This window comes from Passer domesticus, chromosome 14 (assembly GCF_036417665.1).
Source record: "Passer domesticus isolate bPasDom1 chromosome 14, bPasDom1.hap1, whole genome shotgun sequence".
Classification (NCBI taxonomy): domain Eukaryota; kingdom Metazoa; phylum Chordata; class Aves; order Passeriformes; family Passeridae; genus Passer; species Passer domesticus.
The window spans coordinates 2,832,820-2,853,615 of NC_087487.1; the positions used below are offsets into that span (position 1 = coordinate 2,832,820).

Sequence of the window (20,796 nt, forward strand, 5' to 3'; positions counted from 1 at the left end):
CCACGGCCAGGTTGGACGGGGCTTGGAGCAACCTGGGACAGTGGAAGATGTCCCTGCCCATGGCAGGGGGTGGCACTGGATGAGCTTTGAGGTCCCTCCCAACCCATTCTGTAATTCCAAGTCCAACAGGATCCAAGGGAAGACAAGGCAGAGGGTGGGGAGCTCAGGCATCTCTGATGTCAGGCCAGTGCTCTGGGGAAGTGGGGAACCAAAAGCCAGCCCTGTGGGCCAGTGCCTCACCCACCAGAGGATCAGCTTTCCTTTCTTCAGCTGCTTTTCTTCATTCTGTTCTCCTGCAGCACCCTGTGTTATGGAGTGACAGAAACACGTAACAGCTTCTCCAAACACAGTTATCTTTAGAAATGGAACTGCAAAAGAAAATGACACCATGTAGACACTGTAAAAAGCAAGCCTTCACTACATTATAAAAAAAAGAAATTACATTCTTGATCAAGGAACAAACTGGTCTGAATAGTCACAATCACATTTTACAGCCATGTAACTCTTTTTATCTTTTTCTCTCCCAACATCTGAAGAAGATGAACATCTGATTCCTTTATGTGGGAATTGCTTAAACCAGCACTGGGAGAAAATACGCAGTTGGATATTGATCTGAAAAGATGGAGTGAGTTCAACCCTGAGTTAATGGTCCTGGATTTTGGACAGGGGCTGACAGAGCTCAGCCCCTCTCAGGACCAGCCCCAGCCCGAGGCTCCTGCAGCTCCATTCTTTTCAGCAAAGGTTGGCTGAAGGAGCACAGCACCATTTTATTTAATCATGGTTGGAGTTCTCATATCCACAGGAAAAAAATCCTGGGAGCAGAGTGCATTTCCATGATCAGTGCATACAGAGTGGTATAAAATGTCTGCACCACTTCTTTCCACTCCAGCCTGTGCCTTTGAAGTCATGGTAACAGCTTTTGGATCCCAATCCTCTGATGAGACTCCTTGATTTATTAGGTAAAACATCTGGAAAAAATGAGGACTTGTGGCAGTGTAAATCCTCCAGCAGGAGCGGAGAGAGGTTCCTTCTGAGCAGCCCTCCTGTCCAAGGCAGGAAAGCCGAGCCCTGGCCACTGGCTGAGGGTGCTCCCAGGCTGCAAAGCTGCAGCCGGGCCCTTCCCGTTTCACCAGGGGCCAAAAGCAGCTGTGAGCAGAGGAATGCCCAGCAGCCCGGGCAGCTGGGGCCACGCCAGCCCCTGCTGTGGTGTGCAGGGTGTCAGCAGCAGGGCTGCCCTGGCAGCACCACGGAGCCCCTGCTGTAAATCCCGAGGTCTGGGAGCACTGGGGTGTAAATACCTGCAAATACCTGCCTGTCCCCACACAGGAACAGGCACCAGCCAAACCACTGCCCGGGCCCTGCCCAGAGGGGCCTTGGGGTGACTTTTCCATCCCATAATTACAGCAAGGGAAAGTTGGAGAAGAAAATGGTTTGGAAGGAATGAAGCCCGTGCAAGTAACAAACAAGGTGACACGCACTTTGTGAGGCAGATTGCTTCTTTTAGGTGACATGCACTTCATGAAGCAGATTCCTTCTTTTATTTGGAACCACCCTGAGGTAAGAAAAGAGGAGAGAGGGAACAGCAGGAGCAGCTTGCTGTGCTTGGGAGCTGGGCTCCCCATGCAGGGTGTGTGGTGGGCAGACACGTGTGAGAGCACACGCGTGTGCATCCGGCCTTGGGCACGTGGGGGCAAAGGTACAAATCACCCAGGTGCTTGACTCACAGTTATTTATTTACTCTCTGCCTTCTCCACACAACAACCCAGGTTCCAAATTTCAGCACTGACACTCTGGGGAAAATCCCCTAAGAACCATCCTTTGCCAGTTATTTTCCTATCTAAATCCCTCTTCCAGCAATTTGAATCACACAGTTCAAACACCAGCCCTGATGCCAATGGGGCTTTTTGGAGGGGGCGTAGGACTGGCAGAGGAGGGGGAGTTTGGGGAGTATTTTTTTAATCAGATAAATTATTGCTGGGAAACCAGCCACTTCTCTCCATTCAATTTATACTCTATGGGGAATCCATCTAATACCCCTGCTCAGAGTGTGAGGCAGGACCAGCGAGATGCTGCATCAAACCAGGGAGGGAGGCAAAAGATGGGATGGAGTGCAGGGAACGAACAAACAGCAGGAGGAAAGGGCTCTGGAAAAGCCTGAAGAGAACAGGGAAAGCCAAGGGATGGGTCTGCAGCTCCTCAAACAAGGGAGGAGGGGAGAAAATGGATTTCTCTGCTGGCAAATTGGAGCAGGCTGGAGCACGGGCAGAGTGGGATGGTGTGGGGTGGGATGGGATGGGATGGGATGGGATGGGATGGGATGGGATGGGATGGGATGGGATGGCATGGCATGGCATGGCATGGCATGGCTCAGAAACACAAGGAGCTTTTCACCTGCAGGGAGGTGGCAGCTCCAGGCAGGATGGAGGGTCCGATCAGGCTCTGCTTGAGTTTGCAAAGTGAGTGTAGTAATTTCCTATTTCCCAGTGGAACTGGGAAGCTGCCAGCTCACCTCACTGCTGTATTTGGAAGTGATGAACGTTTTGCTGGCTGGCAGAGAGAAGGCAAGGCTGGGAGCAGAGACAGTTTGCAGCACTGGGGTTCCAGCCGTGCTCACAGGGCAGCGTGTCTGGGAACCTTGCCCTGCTGTCTGGCATTCCTCTCATCCCTGTTTGTGTTCCCTGCTCACCTCAGCTCTGCTGCAGCTCCACGGCTGGGGGACAGGCTGTGTCCTGAGGAGCTCCCCATGCAAAGGGCACAGCTGGAGCTGGGCACTGCCAGCAGGGGCACAGGCAGGCAATGACTGTCCCGAGCCCACCGAGCGAGCCGGTGACCAAACCTGCCCAGAGCCTGCTGCCCAGGCAGGACTGGTTCTCTTTCATGTGCTAACACCAATTTAGTCCAGAGCCTTCCCAGTCCAGCACTTCCCAGTGACTATAAATGCACGTGGAGTTTTTAAAGAATTACAGGGTAATGGCACCTGAATGGGTGTCGAGGTGCACTTTGCTGGCCTTTTATTCTTCTTTATAACAAAGAATTCAAAGCTTTAGTGGGAGAGTTGGCAGTAAGCTCAGGAGATGGGGAGACTTCTGAGGATGATTTCCCAGATTCTGGGAGTGACTACAGTACAAATAATGTTGGAAAAGAAAGGAATTGACTCAGCAGGAGGCAAAAGGGAACAAGTGGAAGAGTAACTCTGCTCTGGAAAGCTGCGAGGAGAATATGACACAAAGCAGAAAAGAGAAATAAGGCCCAAAGAAAGAAATCTAACGTGTATTTCAGAGGGACTCCTTCTGACAACCTGACTGTCCAAAAAGTGCTGAGTGCCATTCTCAGGAAACTGGGCCTTACACGAAATCCAGGGAATTTTGGCCCAAAACAACAAAGAGATGCTTTTGCTCAGAGCTCATTCCCATCCTCCCCAACAGTGCACGGGCTCTCTCCAGTCCCCCCTGGCTCAATCTAAGCAGTGTGAAAGTGTGAAAATGCTCCTGACATTACACCCTCCTTTCTCAGGCAAAATTAATGCTTGAAGCAACACTGATCTAAACACATAATTAAACCCCCTCTAGCCCACCTACCTAATAAACTAATTTCCAGATGCCAATTAACCTCTGAGGTTATTACTGGGGATTACAGATCTGCCTAGAACTCCTCGTGTCAGGATGCAGGGAACCCACTTGTTCTGCAAGTGTCAGGTCATGGGGATCACCTTAACCTTGGATCCCTGTCCAGCTACCACAGTCCTGGGAATAAAGTTAATAACTTTCTGGCATTTTCTCCCTCTCTAAGAAATGGAGAAAGTGTTATCTCTTCCTCCTCATAATTTTTCCTTGTATTTTGAGTCCCCAGACATCTGTACTTTGTTAAAGCACTGCCCATTTCAGAGGCTTTTTCCAGGACTGGATGAACTCTGGTAATAGATATCCAAGCTGCTTTGTACATTTAGTAGTCCCTAAATGTCTGGTTTGGAGTCTGTTCCAGATTCTAATCATGTTACATTAAGGTTCAGGGACTCAGTAACCTCTCCCCTCCCAATCCCCAAGAAAAACAGAAACAACAGCCCTTCAACCCCAGCTCAAGCACAAACCTCTCCAAAACCCCAGCCCAGAACCATCTTTCATCAGTCTCTGTTTTCCATGAATCCTGGCTCCACAGGACGTGCAGAGTCTTCCTGTCCAAGGCAAGAACACCCATGACACGACTCAGGACTTTCTCCTGACAGAACAAGGTGCAGAGGCTGCTCATGGCCAGCCCCTTAAGGGGCTGTTTAAGCCTCTCCAACCTTTCTGGAGCCTCGCTGGCCTGTGAGAGTTTTGGGCTGCTCCGTTGTTCCATGTTGGTTTTCATTCCTCATTTCTTTCACACCTGATGCCATGTGGTTTGTAGAAATCCCTCTGGGCTCAATAAACTGCGGAACTGAGCCTCCTTATTCTGCTTTTTCCTTTCACTTGTGGGGACTCTGCTCTGGGTTTCTTTTTCCTCTGTCCACCTGCAAACTTTCAGGTAACTTTTGGGGAATTTTGTATCGGTGAAGTTTCTCCCAAGTCTGCTGTCTGAGTTTCAGAAGGAATTCCAGGGAAAGGAAGAATGGCAGGAAAACAGCAGGATACCTCTTTAGAAACCAAGACTCGTGCAAAAGTGCTGCTGGAAATCTTGTTTTCATCACCCACAAATTCCCTGATGCTGGAAAACGTCCCCCACTTTCCCATCTTCTCCCATTTGCTGCAAGTTCTGACAGGAACAGCTTCTGCTGGGAAGAGCTGACTGTGCCAGAATGGGAGAGCTGCTGTTCTGCACCGCCCTCCCCTCCCCAGATCCCCACATTTCAGCCCAGAAAATGGAAATTGCTCTGTGTTTACCAACCCTCCTGCTCCTTCCTGCTCCACCAGGACCTCTGTGCCTGAGCCAGGTCTCTGCTGTTTACAAGCCCATCTGCTGCTGTTGCTTTTGCTCACCTCAAGTTTGAATGCTCTGTTCAGGATTTCGCTCACCATTGTGTTGGGAACTGCAGAGAGCAGCCGAAGATTTCAGGTGGGAAGCGAGCAGCAGGGAGGGAGGAATGCAAATCTGTTCTCATCTAAAGAACCCTCAAAATAATTTCAAAAAAAAGAAAGAACCAGATGAAAGAGGAAATTCCAAATGTTTTCAGCAGCACAGTCATTGCAAGGAGAGTTTGTCTCATTTTTGTGAGAATTTGAACATTTAGAACCAGAAGGGAAAAAGCACAAGTGTTCCAATGGCTGTTGCCCTGAAATTACCCTGGTCCCTCTGGTCTCTGCAGATTAGTCTCTATAGGAGCTTCAAGCCTCCACTTTGCCCAAACCTGTCAAAAGTGGGTTGAGAGCTCTCCATGTCGTGTAACTCAAGGCCACATCTCTGCAGGAGTAAAGGGGAGACCCTTGGGAGTCACAGAGAGACTGGAGATGTCTGTGTCTGCCCAGAGGCCCCTGTGAGCAGCAGAGCTGCTGCCCTCCTGCCCGAGCCTGCCCGAGGGGCTCTCTCTCCAGAGGCTGAGAGATTCAAGCTCTCTCCTATCCCTCCCTTTGCCAGCAGGGAAGCACAGTGTGGAACAAGCCTGGGCAGGTGCTCAGACACCAGCAGGCTCCTGCCAGGAGCAGAGATGGGAAGCAGCCAGGCTGTGGCTCATGCTGTGCTCCTGGACACGGTGTGGCTGCAGTGGGAACCAGTGACCCCCCAGCTCTGCTGGGCCTGGGTTCTGTCTGCTCCCAGTCCATGCTGGTGCCTGGATTGGAAGAGAAGACAGAAATTGTTTTACTGGACCCTTCTCAGAGTCAGTGAGAATCAGGAGAACCCAAAGAGCTGAACTGCCCTGACCAGAAAACATCAGTGACCAAGGTGTCTGCTCCAGCCCTTCCTGGGCTTTACTCCTGCAGTTGTGAACTCAGCCAAGAACTGGCTAAAGGGAGCAGCATTTGGAACAGGCTCTGCTGTGCCCTGAGCTCTGGGAGGCCCAGCCTGCCCAGAACCACCTGCCATTCCAGGTGGGAGAGCAGACATGGCAGGTTACAGAACAAACATCCACGGGAAGGTCACACTGTGTGTGTGGACAATGACCAAGAAGGAGCAGGAAGAACTGGAAAGTGGAGAGGATGGATTCTCAGGAAGGAAAAGCCCACCAGAGGTTCCTTCTGACTGTCCCTCTGTGCCACTGGAGCACAGTGGATCAGCTGCACCAGTTCTCAGCCAGGAATGTGCCTGGTTTAGGGAGGACCACACTGTCCTACTTGGCAGCTTCCTGGCCCTGCCCTACCAGCTCAGCACAATGCACAGATCCCATCCCAAGGCTGAGGCTGTTGGGAAAGGAGACTCCCAGGAGGGCAGGAGGTCCCTGCTGTGGCCAGGGCAGCTGCTGTGCTCCGACCTGGAACCCAGGATAACATTCCCTTCCATCTGCAATGCCTATGGCCCTTCCCCAAAGGATGTGTGTGTTTGGATTATCTCCCTTTGAGGACTTCACCACGCACAGCAAGGCCTGAAGAGCCCAGAACTGCTCAGAGGTGCTGAGTGAGTGCTGGTTCAGCTTCCCCAGCCCAGAGCACTCAGGGAAACTGCTGGATTTACAGACATGCTCCCAATGGAGCCAGCAAGGTGCTGGGATGCCCTGGAAATGCAGTGCTGAGCAGGTGAGGGCAGAAAGACTGAAATTAGACTTTGCAAGAAGTTCCTGCCCTGTTCACTCCCAGAAATGTCCTCTGAGCCGAGCTGTTCCTGGGAATAGCTGTGTCTAACACCAGGCAGTGCTGCAGCTCCAGGGCCTGGAGCAGGACCTCTGGAGCACACATGCTCTTCATTAATGCTAATCCAGGAGCAGGAGTGATCCGAGAGCAGAACCTCCGAGGGGACTGAGAACACAGACACCGCCTCACGGAGCTGCGGTGCAGGGCGGGATCCAACCTGAACGTCCTCCAAAACGCACTCAGATCTGGTTGCTCTGGTTTGGCCTCGACTCCAGCAGGACGGAAGGAGCTCAGGGAGATGGTGAGAGAGGGGAGAAGGAAGAAAGGAAACCAGTCTGCTCCCTGTGCTCCCCAAAAAGCAGCCTTTCACTGCTGGGGCTCTCAGCGTGCACTACGAACTTGCCTCCCTTCCCTCGCTCCCACTTACATTGTTCACTTTCCTGCAAATTGTTTCCACATTCTGTATAAATAACCCCGGTGCCAGCGAGGGGGAGGGGAGGCGCAGGGAAGGGGTGGAGGAAATCCAATGGCTTTGTTACTTTGGAAAAAGAAGGTGGAGGATGGAGAGGAGCGGTTGGAGCCCTGGCAGCCGGAGCACAGAGTTGCCATCGAGCTCGCGTTCAGACCTGGAGGAAGAAGAGTAAACAAGGAGGAGATTATATATAATTATAGACAATCATGTTGCCGGGGATAAACAGGAATCAAAAGCACAGAGGCACTGGAGTCTGGCACATCCCCAAGCACGGAACAGAAGCCAGCCAGCGAGAGGCACTGCGGCAGGAACGCGCTTCCCTTTGGGCCTGCTTTCACTTAGCTCGGGGGCTGGGGGGTTTTTTCCTCTCTTTTTGGCTGGAGGCATTCCCCCATAAAGAGAGGAGCCCATCCTATGGGGAACAGAAGCTAAAATGAAGTCAGCAGAATTCTTGTCTGTGACATTCACCGATTACCCTGTGAGAAACGTCAGAAACATTTGGAAAAGATACAGCCCACAGAGGTCAGCAGGAACAACAACAACAGGAATTTCTGGAAAAAATGGCTTTAGAGACACTCCAGAATCTGTGCCTGAGTGTTCTGTGGGCAACTCCTCTTTGGCAGGACACAGAGGGGGAGCTGGAGATGAGGGTGGCACTCAGGTCCTGCTTCTGGCTCCCAAGGATCCAGGGTTTGCTTAATGGGGAAATGGTGAACAAAGCCATGGAGAAAACCTGAAACAACAGCAGATGGGCCATAAGGGCTGTGCTGTGGGTTTTTAAACGAGGACTTGGGGGAATTTAACAAAGGAAAAAGAAAAGGAGCCTCCTTCATTCCCTGGAAGGCTCTTGAGAGTCAGAGGGAAGGTGACAAACAAAGGACAGCAACCGCCCGATGGTGACAGGAGGAGATTGTTTAGCGAGGCAGTGTGAAGAGCTCTCTCCCAGGCACTGTTTTCAATCCAAATAGCTCACAGCCTGCTGAATTCTTAAGCCATTTTGCTGATCTCTCAGCTGTTCTTCATTGAGAACACAGGCAGATACTTCAAAGCAAAAAAGCAGAGAGGAAAAATAAATATATATAAGAAACAACCAGACCTGTGTTTAGAATCTGCATAAGACCAGAGGAGGCAGGGAATGCTCACAGGCTTCTTCACCTTCTCCCTTTCAGTACAGGTGCTCCAAGTGTCCTTTATCCTAAAGAAAGAAAATGGATTTTTTAAAGGGAAATGACATTTACTCTCTGAGAACAGTGTCACAGTTTGGTGGATGATATTATTTGGCTATCTGGATGTAGGATTGCATATTTTCTGTGCATTCATCATTATGGACATCCTTCCTCTGGGATTTCGTCTGCTGAAAAATCCTTCCCCAGAGGATGTACCTGTGTGTGTGCCCATGTGTGCAGTGAGAGATCTCTCTGCTGGCCATGCAGAAACTGTTTGGGTATCACAGACAAGTGATGAAACAGGAGTCATGTTCCTCTCACAAGTGCTGGAAAGAGCTCAGAAAGAGCAGAGGGCATGGACTTGGAAAAGACAGTAAAGGGTTAAAAAGGTATTTGGAGTCCAAGTCTTATCTACTCTAAATTTACATCGACTCTGTGAGGTAATATTTAAGCAATCTCCTCCCATGCCAAGTTACAACAGCTTCTTCCAAATATCCCAGACAGTGAACAGAACCAAGACTAAAAAAAAAAAAAAGATAAAACAAGGATAGCAAAAATAGCCAAGCACATCCTTTCCCACGTGCCCCTGTGCAAAGTGGGGCACAAACAGTGCCAGGACTCAGCCTGCTGGTGAGAGGGTGCCTCTGGACAGGCTGCAGCCTCTTCACTTTCTCTTTCATTTGTACCTGACCAAGAAGGGAGAAGGACACAGACCTGACCAAGAAGGGAGAAGGACAGCTTTTGTCCCAATGTTCTGGCAAAACTGAAATGAGGTTACTGATCTCCTGCAAGCACAAATGAACATCAATCACCAAACACTCATCAAAGCACAAAACACAGTCCCTCGGTGTTGTTAGACAGCAAGAATTAAGAGTTTATCAAGCTGGAAAGAGCAGATCCTCGAGGGAGAATGGATTTCATAAGCAAGCAGCAAATCCTTCTCCAGGCGCCTTGGTGCAACTTTGGCAGTGAAAAAATCAAAAGAGCTCCCACCTAAAGAGAAACACACAGGAGTGTTCCCAGCAGGCATCTTAGGGAAAGCCCTTGGCGGGAGAAAGTGTCAATCCTGCCTTGCCTCCTCCAGCTTTCCTGAAGCAAAGAGGGAAAAAAGACAGGGGGAAATGAAATAGAGTAGGATATTTGCATTGCTGCTCATTTTTACCCTGCAAAACAAATCTGTGTGTGCTGGAGGAATGGTTTGCACTGGCTTGTCACAAGAACTCTGCAGCTGGGGCAGTCAGTGGGACAGCCTGGCTTAGGACAGGCTGGAGGCAGCAAGAGCTGCCTGGCACATCCACAGAGGGGCATCCCCAGAGCTCTGCCAGGCCCAGGGCTGCCACAGAAGCTGCTGAAGGTTGGCAGAGTGAAACTCAGCTGTATCTCACCCTGCTAATCCTATTTTGGAGACTGGAACTTGGCCATGGGGAATGAAAATATGACTGAAGCATTTCTTCATTCCAAGTTTGCCTGGCTGCCTTGAGGTCCCACCTCTGGAAAATCCAAAGATAAAGGGACAGAGCAATTAGGGTTTTCTCGTGGTGCTGGAAATCCTTGTATTCCCAGCCCTAGGACACTGTTATGTCCTAAAGTGTCCAAGTGCACAGTAACTGCACAGAGATGGGGGATTGCTCTGAGGCTGCAGCATCACCCACTGCACCTTTAGTCACCAGTGACCTCTCCATGGCCCCACTTCCCTAGCCAGGTGCTCAGGAGGCAGATGTTTAAACCTGCCATCCAGAAAATGTGCTTCCCTGTCACTGTTCATGTGCTGACACTCCTTATGCAGCCACTTTGGAAATAAATATTCCCATTTTTATGAACATGGGCAGGGATGAGCTCAACCCTCTAGGCCAGAGCTGCTGGGCACAGGCAACTTCCAACACATGCCTGTAATGAAGTAGAGAGATGCTCAGGGGACCCAACATTTTGTTTAATGAAAAAAAGCCCTGCTTCAAGCTTCTGAAGGGTTATTATAAGCAGTGGCGAGATGAAACTCAAGACATAAGTCTCTTTGTATTTAATAATACATGGGATCGATTTTTTCCTGTGGAGAAACTTCAATGAACACCTTTTTTTTTGTTTAAATCTTTTGTTGCGGGTATTGATTATTCATTGAAAATCTAAACCCCAAAGATGTGACCAAATGATTTCACAAAAAAGGTCTGATTTCTGCTCCAAAGCAGGCATTTCCAAGCAGTGACAACCCTTTTGCTGTATAGACATTGCAGCGCTGATGGTGAGGTTATAATTAGCCCATACAAATGTGTACACAAACGTACATAACTGCATTTCAGGGCAAACTACTCACCCCCTAAAGGAAAAATGCAACTACAATACACACCAGAGAAATGCAGCAAGCATTCTGATCTTAGCAGGTAATTAAAGCAGATTAATAAAGTCAATTTATTACCGAAGTGTCCCCAGAAAGGCCCCCTTGAAGAGCTGTGACATCCTGCTGAGGAGGCACACTCCCTGCCTTTACTGTTAAATCACTTTGGCACAGGGACGGTCCAGCAGCAATGACTCAAACACCTGTGTTTCTACACCTGATGCAACACGAGGGTGCCATCCATCCTTTTCAATATGTATTTATGCTTCTTTAACCTCGCGGATCTCCTCCTCAACGCTGGCTGCACTGCGGGGCTGGTGGGATTTATTCTCCGAGCTGGAGGGGGGGTGGAGCAGATTGAGACGCACATGAGACAGGAGGAGGCAGAGGGAGAAAAGAAAGGAAAAAGATCAATTAACGACCCTATCCCGGGGACAAACCAGCACATTTGTGGTCCCTAAAGTCCCCTCAAGTCGGTCATGGGCGTAAGTGCTGGGGAGGGACGCGGTGCTCTGTGACAGAGCCCAGTTCCAGCGGCCGGGCACGAGTCTCCAGATCACAATAAGGCAGCTTGAAGGTGACAGATTTCATTGTTGAAGGTGATAAAATTCCACGTGGCGCGCTGCAAAACAAGGGCTGGAGCTGCGCCCGCGGAGAGGAGGGAGCGGCGCCGCAGGCAGCGCGGCGGGGGGAGCGGGGGGAGCGTCGGCCCGCTCTGCGGCCGGGAAAGGCCCGGAGCAGCGCCCGAGGCCCGCGGGGACGGACAGGGCTGCCCCGGCCCGACACAGCCCAGCGGCTCCGGTGGCCAGGCCAGCCTGGCACTGCCACCTGCGCCCGAGCGGAGCCGGCCGGGGATGGCACCGGGAACCGCGGGGAGGGAGGGGAGAGGGAGGGGAGGGAGAGGGAGAGAGGGAGAGGGAGAAAGGAGAGGGAAAGGGTGAGGGAGAGGAGAGGGAGAGGGAGAGGGAGAAGAAAGGGAGAGGAGAGGGAGAGGGGAGAGGGAGAGGGGAGAGGGGAGAGGGAGAAGAAAGGGAGAGGGAGAGGAGAGGGAAAGGGAAAGGGAGAAGAGAGGGAGAGGGAAAAGAAGGAGAGGGAGAGGGAGAGAGAAAGGGAGAGGGAGAAGAAAGGGAGAGGGGAAAAGAAAAGAAAAGAAAAGAAAAGAAAAGAAAAGAAAAGAAAAGAAAAGAAAAGAAAAGAAAAGAAAAGAAAAGAAAAGAAAAGAAAAGAAAAGAGGAAAAGGAAAAGACAGCCAGGCAGGGTCCTGCAGGATGCACACTGGCCACTGCACCTTCTCCGTGCTCCTTGCAGCTGCTCTCCCCCAGTTCCCTCCCATCTCCTGTGGGGGTTACACCAGCACAGGTTCGTCATGAACAAGGTGTCCCAAAAGCTTCAGGATTTGTTTTCCAAAATAACCCCCGATGCTGTTACACAGCTGAAACACCCATCCAGCAAAAGCCTGACCACTGCTGTCATTAACACGTGCCCACTTTGCTGGGAGACTCTGGGCAAGGGCTGGGCAAGGACAGGTGCTGACTCCCTGGCTGGACACTGCCCCAGCCAGGCTGCTTGAAATGCAGGAAAGACTCAGTGGCAGAGATGTGAAAACAACAGGAAAATCAAAGCCTGAGACTAAAGGAGCAATTAAACCAGCCTCAGAATATATTTGAGTCAAATCAATCCATACAAGAATTGCAGTCACGGTGTGCTGGTGCCCACACTTCTCCCTCCCTCCCTCTTCATTTCCCTCTCTCTCCCTCCCTCCCTCCCTCCCCAACCCAGGCTGAGATCCAGCCTCACTGTCTGCTTCATCAGAATATGCACAAAGTGCAGTGACAACGCATCTCCTAAGATGCTTTATCAGTTTTTCAAAGTCCCAGTTCATCCTCCTCTTGCGGATCCATTTACATATTGATGTATTTATTCCCCTCTCTCCAGGCAGGCCCCATGAGATGAAACTATTTTATTTACAAAGACATTGGGGTTGCAGCTTCTAACAATTAAGTCAGCCAAGATGGGACTTTGCTGGTGCTCCCAGATTGATGTGTGAACAGAGGAATCGGCCTCGTCAGCGATTTGGGAGCAGCCGGGGGGCACTGGCTCAACCCCATCTCTAGAAACCACTCAATAGCTGCTGCAACTGGGAAAAATGAATTGGGGTGGTGGGAGGCACCAGTGTGCACAAGGGAGAGATAACGAGGCAACAGCAGGAGAGATGAATAAAACCAGGAGGAGAAACTTTGCCAACAGGGCTCACCTTCAAAGGTTGGTGCTCCAGAATGGTTTGTGCCCCTTGGGAACGCACAGGCTCCTGGGAGCTGCCCCTGCTCCATCTCCTTGCTCCACACCAGGAAAGGCTCCAGCACGTGTTCCTGTTGGCCCCTGTGCCTCCCACAGGTGAAATACATCCAGAGCATCTCAGTCCTTAAACACCAGAGCTGAAAAACACCTGCCTATTCAGGCCTGTATAAATCTGGCACACTATTGCCTCTCCCTGACAGCAACTTCATCCAGCGCCAGCGTTCTTCCCAGCATCTCTGACATTTCAGAATTATATTTAGAGACCTGGATGGGAATTTAATTTTGAAGTTTTCCACGGCACCCTGTCATATAAATATTCCTCAGTGCCTGCCGTCGGGGTGTCGGCGCGGAGCGAGCCCGTGCCACTGCCTCTAATTAAACAGGCCCAAGGAAAGGCACTAAAGAGGGCTGGAACCATCTTAAAAGTCAGCACGTGTCTCCCTATTAATGCTACCCTGATCTTTTGCATAGCGCTATCGCCAGGCTAATTAATCACCGGTGTGAGCTCGAGCATTAATTGGAACAATGAATCTTTTTTTTTGTCTGTTCCTGGCCACTTCTAGCCTATAGGAATGCAGCTACTGCCATTACTTTAATAATTATTATAAATATAAAGCCAGCAGCACGCACTACATTTGGTAGGCATTAAAAAAGACGTGGTATTTGGCCTGGAGCATTAACAATCTGGTGCATGTTCAGGGGAGTGATGGATGCAGCTCGCTGACAGTCCAGAAATGTGCTCCCTGAATCACTTGAACTCAGGACACTTTATGAAGGTGCTGGGGAAAGCACAGGTTTCAGGGATCCAGTGTCTGGATGAACACGCCTCGGCAGGTCCTGGCCACTCGTGGCTTGTTGGGACTTCCATGGCGCCCAGGGATGGAAACATCTCCATGAAGTGCACAAGGGAGAAGCTGCTGAGCGAGCTGTTCCAAGGGATCAGATGATAAATGTATGGAATGACTCAGGTGCACCCTGCATCCTGCCCAGGAAAAGCACCTGCATGCACAGTGCCCAGCTGGGAGGTGGCAGTGGCAGCTCAGGCACTGGGGTCAGGACTCACCTCCAGAGTCAGGCTGGCAGAAGTGCTTCAGCTGCTGGGAAACACAAAGCCACAAGGATGAGAACAGAACTTTTCAGGGAGGAAACAAAAGCTAAAATGTGAACAGCTATAAACCCCCAATTTGTCACCCAGAGGACAGCAAGTATTTCCTTTCCTTGCCAGCCTGGAGGCTGGGGAGAAGCAGAAGTGGCTGAAGGAGAGCTCAAGGTGAGGCCCGTTATTTACTGCTGCTGATGAATAAGCAAACCCCCACATCATGTTTTCCTGCAGGACAGGAAAAGCTCTGGAGTGTTTAGCAGGCTGGGCAGTTGTTCTTTTCCCCCTCCTGGGGTGTGTTTTACATGCTCTTCCAGCGAGACACAGTCCCACTATTAATTGTTCACACACATAAAACACATGGAATTCTCCTCCACCCCCACTCAGACCCAGCAGACCAAGTGGGGGAGGGCTGGAAAAGTCACCTACCGAGACAGAGGTGGGGGGAATAATGTAAAAAAGATCCAAAAGGATTTGTGTTGGTTTTTTTAAAAATGCAATATACTTCTCTGCTCCAGTTGAAAAGCACAGGGTTGTTTGAACTTCCTAGGGAAGGCGGGAGCACGGGGCAGGAATTGGCAGGCTCCGATCTGGCTGCTTTTCCTTATTATGAGAAAATCCACTCTGGTCTTGTGCGAGGGTATGAATTCTTCATCTCATATTGTGTTTGCACAGAAGCGTGAAATACATCCCGAGCACTGGTGCCGTCCCCAGAGCACAATGCGAGAACAACGAGGGCACTGAGAACGGGGCCGCTGCTCGCCCGGGGCCCGGCTCTGCCCTGCATCCAGCACACCCACGGCACTGAAAAGGACACCCCAGGCACGTATTTCCTCCCCAGGGCTCGGGGGCCCGGGGCTGTGAGCTGCCATCCCTGTGGGAAGCTCCCACCCTCCTTTCCGTAAGCGTTCCCCCCGCTGCCGCTGAATCACCAAATAATCAGGAGACCCGTGGGAAGGGAATTAAAGGGTGGTTATCACGCTGCCGTGTTCTGCTCACTTTATTTGTTTTAAATGACCATGAAAGCAAAGGGGGGGGAAAGAAAACACACAAGTGGAAACTTAATTGAGCTGCTGAAATGTCTTCAAAGGAGCATTCTGGGCTGGATTGCGATGCCTCGGCTCCCAGTGGTGGCATTTGCTCACATGAGTGGGCAGCTGATGAGGCAGTTTGGGACCTTTCTCTGAGTGAGCTGTGTCTTCTGCTGCAGGTTTGGAGCAGGATGTGCACAGACACCCAGCTCTGGGGGCCTGGGGACACTGCATGTCCCAGAAAGGGCAGGATGGCAGCGGGCTGCAGGTACCTGGCATTGCTTTGGGCTACAAGGGTCTGAGTCCTTGTTTCACTGGCAGGATTTATATTTATATTTATATTTATATTTATATTTATATTTATATTTATATTTATATTTATATTTATATTTATATTTATATTTATATTTATATATGAATATCCATGTTGGGATACAACTTTTCCCTCCTGGAGCCAAAGATCATCTGCCCTGGCTCCACTTCTGGGCAGGAAGAAAGGGGAACCCACTCCACTCATCACAGGCACCAAAGTGCAGACACAAGGTGACAAAACCACCTGAAGTCACAAAGTGGCCTTGGTTGGATGCTGTCTCAGGATGAAGGTTTGGGAAGCGTTTCCAGACGGGCTGCAGAGCCCATGGAGGATTTATGGGGCAGGAGAGCACATCAAAGAGATGGGCAGCCACTGGTCTGGGACAGGAGCACGATCAGAGGGACAGGAACAGTGCCACAGGAACAGAGGAGAACATGCCATGGAAGTGGCCAGCAGAAAAGGACCCAACTGTAGGACAGAGAAGAGGGAGGAACTGCCCTGACCAACTGGCTGGAGCTGGAATGCAGGAGAGGGGGCAAAGGAAAGCCAAGATGTGGAAAGGCAGGTCCCACAAACCAAGCCACCCACACCTGAGGGAGAAGACAGGGCGGGACCGTGTGGGAAAAGGGGGCTCAGGAGATCCAGTGTGGGAGCCCAGGGATCTGACAGGGAACCTGCTGGACCTGCTGGAGCAGCCACACTCCGGCTAATCTCCGAGTGGAACAGAACTTGCCTCTGGCTTGTTACACCCCGTTTTATTATGAGTCCAAAAGGCACCCAAGTAAATAAAAATGGGCTCCTCTCTATTCAATCTTCTCCTGGATCTTAAAATGTTCTAACATGCAGGAAACTCTGTAGAAGATCCTTTGGGAAGGATCCCTGCATTCTCAGCTCTGAGTTCTGAGTCCTGTGCAAATCCAAACAAAGCAAATGGGAGGAGGGGGAGCTGAGCTGCTCTGCCTTGCTGTGTGCATCCCTTACACTGGCCCAGCACTGCTCAAAGGAATGGATCAGCTCCTTTCTGATCCATTTGCCCAATCTCCTCCCTATGCATGGGCCCACTCCAGCCCAGCAGCAGTTTTTGGGATGCCCTGTCTCCTGCTCAGTTCCTCCTGCCCCTATCTCCATGCCCCAGGATCTCCCAGGAGCCTGCTGCTCTGAAATCCAGTGAGGAGGGGTACACATCCCACTTGTGCTGGGAAGATAATGAAAAGGGCAGCCAGGGATGGAAAGGGGGATGGAGACCTTCCTGCACACCTCCTGCTCCACTGGCTCTCACTAGGTCAGCACTTTCTGGGAATTACTGCGTTACCAGATGTTGATTGGGCATCTGACAGGAGATGAATAAAGCCAATAAAGCTCTTATTTCTGGCTATAAAAACAATAATGAAAAGCAGACAGGGATGGGGGATACGTTGCCTAAAGCCTTCCTAGGCCACGCTGAGCTGACTATAGCAGACATTACCTTCAGCTGCCCTCCCTTCTTGTTCCCTCCTGCCTGTGTGCCATGAGCAACAGCCCTGAGATGGAGCGCTTGGATGACACTGTGTACAGTCACAATTCCTCTATTCCTGTCCAAACTCCCCAGCCATGACCCTGCTCCAGAGCTGTGTGTGCTGAGCTGACCCCACAGTGAGATCAGGGCTGTGCACAGCAGGGCAGCTCCAGCACAGGCCAAGTCACCTCCTTTAAATAAAAATTCCTCTGCCTCCAGTGTAGCATGGGAGAGCTCCAGTTCCTGTGCCAAAGGCTGCCCAGGCCTCTCTCCCAGAGGCACAGCCCTGCCTGTGCTTTCAGCTCCTACACAGCTAAAGACCAAGGTCTGAATATCAACCACTTCCTTTGTGCTCTGCTGTACCAGCCAGGGGATATTTGGCCAGTTCTGAGATTCTGAGATGTATTTCTGCAGGGAACCTTGCTACACAGCTGCCAGCAGAAGAGCTGCCTCTATCCCTCGCTCCAACAGTGACACCTCTGCTCTTGGGAAGTGCTGCAAAAGGGGCAGATCACAGAATCAGAAAATCCCAGAATGCCAGACTGGTTTGGGTTGGATGAGTCCTTGAAGATCATTTCATCCCACTCCTGCTGTGGCAGGGACACCTTCCACTCTCCCAGGTTGCTCCAAGCCCCATCCAACCTGTCCCTGGACACTTCTAGGGATCCAGGGTCAGCCACAGCTTCACTGAGCAACCAGTACCAGGGCCTCTCCACCCTCATAAGGAAGGCTCCCTCCCTAATGTCCCATCTAACCCTGCCCTCTGGAAGTGGGAAGCCAGATCCTACCATGCCCACACCTCCCAAAGCCAGATTTGGCTGCAGATTTGGAGGGTGAAGGGGATATTTATAAGTAATTCCCTGGGTTCATAAGGGAGCTTATGAAATCAGCTCCCCATGAGAGGTCTTGAACAACCCACAAACCTGAGGGTTGGTGGCAAAGGTATCCTTTGTGGCAGAGGTATCATCCTGCCAGGCTGCCATTCAGGGGATGCTGGCACTGACCTGGGCACACCTGGCTCTGGATAAACCTGCAGATCCAGCTCAGCCCGTGGCAATCAGAGCTGCCCTGCTCCCCCTGGGATCCAGGCTGGCAACTGAAAAGAAACATCCCAAATGTGCATGAACACTGTTTTAGGGGTGGGCACCACCACTGGGACAATGTCCAGCACCACACAGACAATGTCCAGCCTGGCTGACACACGGCACAAAGCAGAGTTGCATGGCTGTGGTAAGCTGCAGCTCAGGCCTAGCTCTGACTCATAAAACCAGGAACAGGAGCTCTTCCCAAACAACAGCACATTCAACCCAGAAACTGCTGCAAGCCACATGGAAAACCTCCTGCTGGACCTCAGAAGGCCAAGGAGTCAATTCCTGGTCCAAAGGCCAGCGAGCTGCCTCAATACCACAGGGCATGGTCTGGTTACACTGGTGCAAACTCCTGCACCAGCAGGGACAAACACACCTATGCATTTAACATTTCTGTTTTCCCAGGCCTCAGCTGCCAGCATAATGGATTGGGAATGCACATTTAAAGTGAAAAGCATTCCTGGAAATTGGCTGTTCTTCAAAGGCATATTTACTGGATGTTCCAATAGCCACAACTCAATAAACATACAGCAATATTACACTGGCTAAAAATGTCTGGAATAAAAGAAGAGTGAAACTCCCATTGCCGTTTATTTAATATTTTTATCAATGATCTGAATGACTCCATATAAATCCTTGTCATGGGGAAGTTTGCAGATGCCAAGGAGATTGGTGGGAGGGGAACAAGAAGCAGGACTGGGCTATCAATACACTGGGATCTGACGTGAGTGAGAGCTGGCCACATGCCAGTGAAACGTGATTTAAACAGTCAGACACAAGGTAAGAAATCTGAAACCACAAACTCAGGTTACACTCACAGGATGCTGCCTCAGAAAGGAAGAGTTTTGAAAAGGAACTTGGAGGACACTGGAGATTTGCCATAGCCCTAAAGCTGCCATAAAGGGGGACTGTGATCCCTCAGTGCTGAGAAGGGACAATGGATGATCCCAGCAGGAAGGATTCCTTCTGGCACACAGCTCCAGGAACCTGCTGGAAGGCCATGACCAGGCTCTGTTCCTTCCTTAATGGATAAGGGGAAAATACAGGAGGAACTCCTCAAAGCCAAACACTGACTCTGGGGCTGGGAAATGGAAGGTGCCCAGCGTTCCTCTGAAGGAGCCCAAGGTGTCAGCTTGTCAAGGATGTGACCTATCAAGGATCACTGCTCCAGGCACTGATATGGGATGGCAGTTGGTGGGGAGGACTCTTGGGAACAATGATACCTTTTCCAAGACAATTGTAAATTTAACCTTGAAGTAAAGCCTAAGAGAAACAGCCATGGAACATGTCCAGCATTGGAAGAGCTCCCTAGGGCACCAGGTGAAATGACGAGGTCGGGTGTTTTCCAGAAGGGGCTCTTTAACTCATCTCTGGGAGAAATTATACAGGGGGTTGGTTACACTGTGGAATCCCTGGATTACTATACTGGAGTCTAGTCCTTGCACAAACTGTTTGGAGCAAGTGTCTCTCTGTATTTGAAGGAATGGAGGAAGCCTGTGGAATGGCTCAGGCAGCCTGGAAGACTTTTCCTGGCTGCCTCAAACTCTACACAAGGGGATACTTCTGCTTAAGCTTTACATACTGTAAGTTATAGGGCTGTCTCTTCCCAAATTAAGCAAACAGAGATTCCCTCCTGCCGAGCTGAAAATCTCAGTATCAGTTTCTCCAGTCCTCAACAAATCCTCACCAGTCTGGCTCTGGAGAAAATGCATAAAGAACCCCCGTCTGCTCTGAGTTCCAGCTGGGGAGCTGCACGGATATCAGCGAGGTTTCAGGGTGTAACAGAGCAGAAACCAGCTCAGCATGCTCATCTTCTCAAGCTAAGTCTGTCCTTCTGTTTCCATAGATTAGCTCTTCCCTGCATTCCCCCTGCACAGGATGCCAGCCTGGCCAGGGCAGCAGCGAGCCGCGAACAGCAGGAGGTCCTGCTCCATCCAGCACCAGCTCCCACATCCCCAACAGTGGCAGCTTTTGTTCTCCTGCTTCGTGCTGATCTCTCCAGCCCGACTTACATTCCTCCTTCAGGGCCCCCTTCAAAAGTTACTCCACAAAACATGATCCTGCTTTTCTATTTCAAATCCAGACCTGGCATCGGAGCAGAAATAAAAAGCGATCCATCATGGCACTGATGCACAAAGGTCTTTTTCCATCTCTGCTTTGCTGAACTGTCACAAGCTGCTGTTTGGATACACAGGGAACACGTGGACTCGGGGAGGGGGATACCAGGAGTGTATTTCCTGGATAAAAAAGTGAATGCATTGAGTAAAGTGATCTTACCTGCACAGCTTCCTGCCAAAGCAAGCTGTGAGCTTGTGGCAATGGATGAACTCCACTTCTCACTGCTCACATTTAGTGCTGTGTCCCACTTGCCCCGTGTCTTGGCTCCTAAATCCCACATCACCAGTGGCAACTTTTCCACCATAGACCAGATCCTTGGTGGAGGTGCAAGTGTTCTCAGCAGATCCAAGTCTGCCCAGACAGTGCCATCCCTTCCCTTGGGAGCCACAGCGATTCTGATCACAAAACAAGCAACTTCCTGACTGGGAGCTATTGCTTCCCTGCAACAACAGCATTTCAGAGTGAATGTGTTATCAAAACAATAAACCAGGCTGTGCATGTCCTGATTAACTTTCATCTGCTGTTTCCAGGAAGGAGGAGCTGCTCTCACAGCTCCCTGCACACCCCATGCCTGTGCTGGTGTTTGCTGTGTCTGGAGCAGGGCAGCCCCTTTGAGGGGACTCTCCTGACCTTGCCAATTACCACAGTCAGGTCCAGCCTGCAGAACTGGAGTCATTTCAGCCACGGGA

General features: G+C 50.7%; 1 long non-coding RNA gene across 7 annotated transcripts in view; it reads right to left on the bottom strand.

Moving 5' to 3' along the window:
- Positions 1 to 20,796, bottom strand: part of LOC135280984 (uncharacterized) — a 103,472-nt gene that overhangs the window by 13,763 nt on the left and 68,913 nt on the right. For 5 of the 7 annotated variants that reach the window (XR_010347779.1, XR_010347778.1, XR_010347780.1 and 2 more), the window contains 2 exons: positions 8,267 to 8,365; positions 245 to 7,324 (listed from right to left, as the gene is read on the bottom strand). This is a non-coding gene — a long non-coding RNA (uncharacterized LOC135280984). Of the gene's footprint in view, positions 1 to 244; positions 7,325 to 8,266; positions 8,366 to 8,552; positions 8,863 to 9,050; positions 9,122 to 9,329; positions 11,002 to 12,919; positions 13,890 to 14,026; positions 14,061 to 14,491; positions 15,430 to 20,796 lie in introns of those variants that run through there. The other 2 variants (XR_010347782.1, XR_010347783.1) reach the window with 2 other exon arrangements.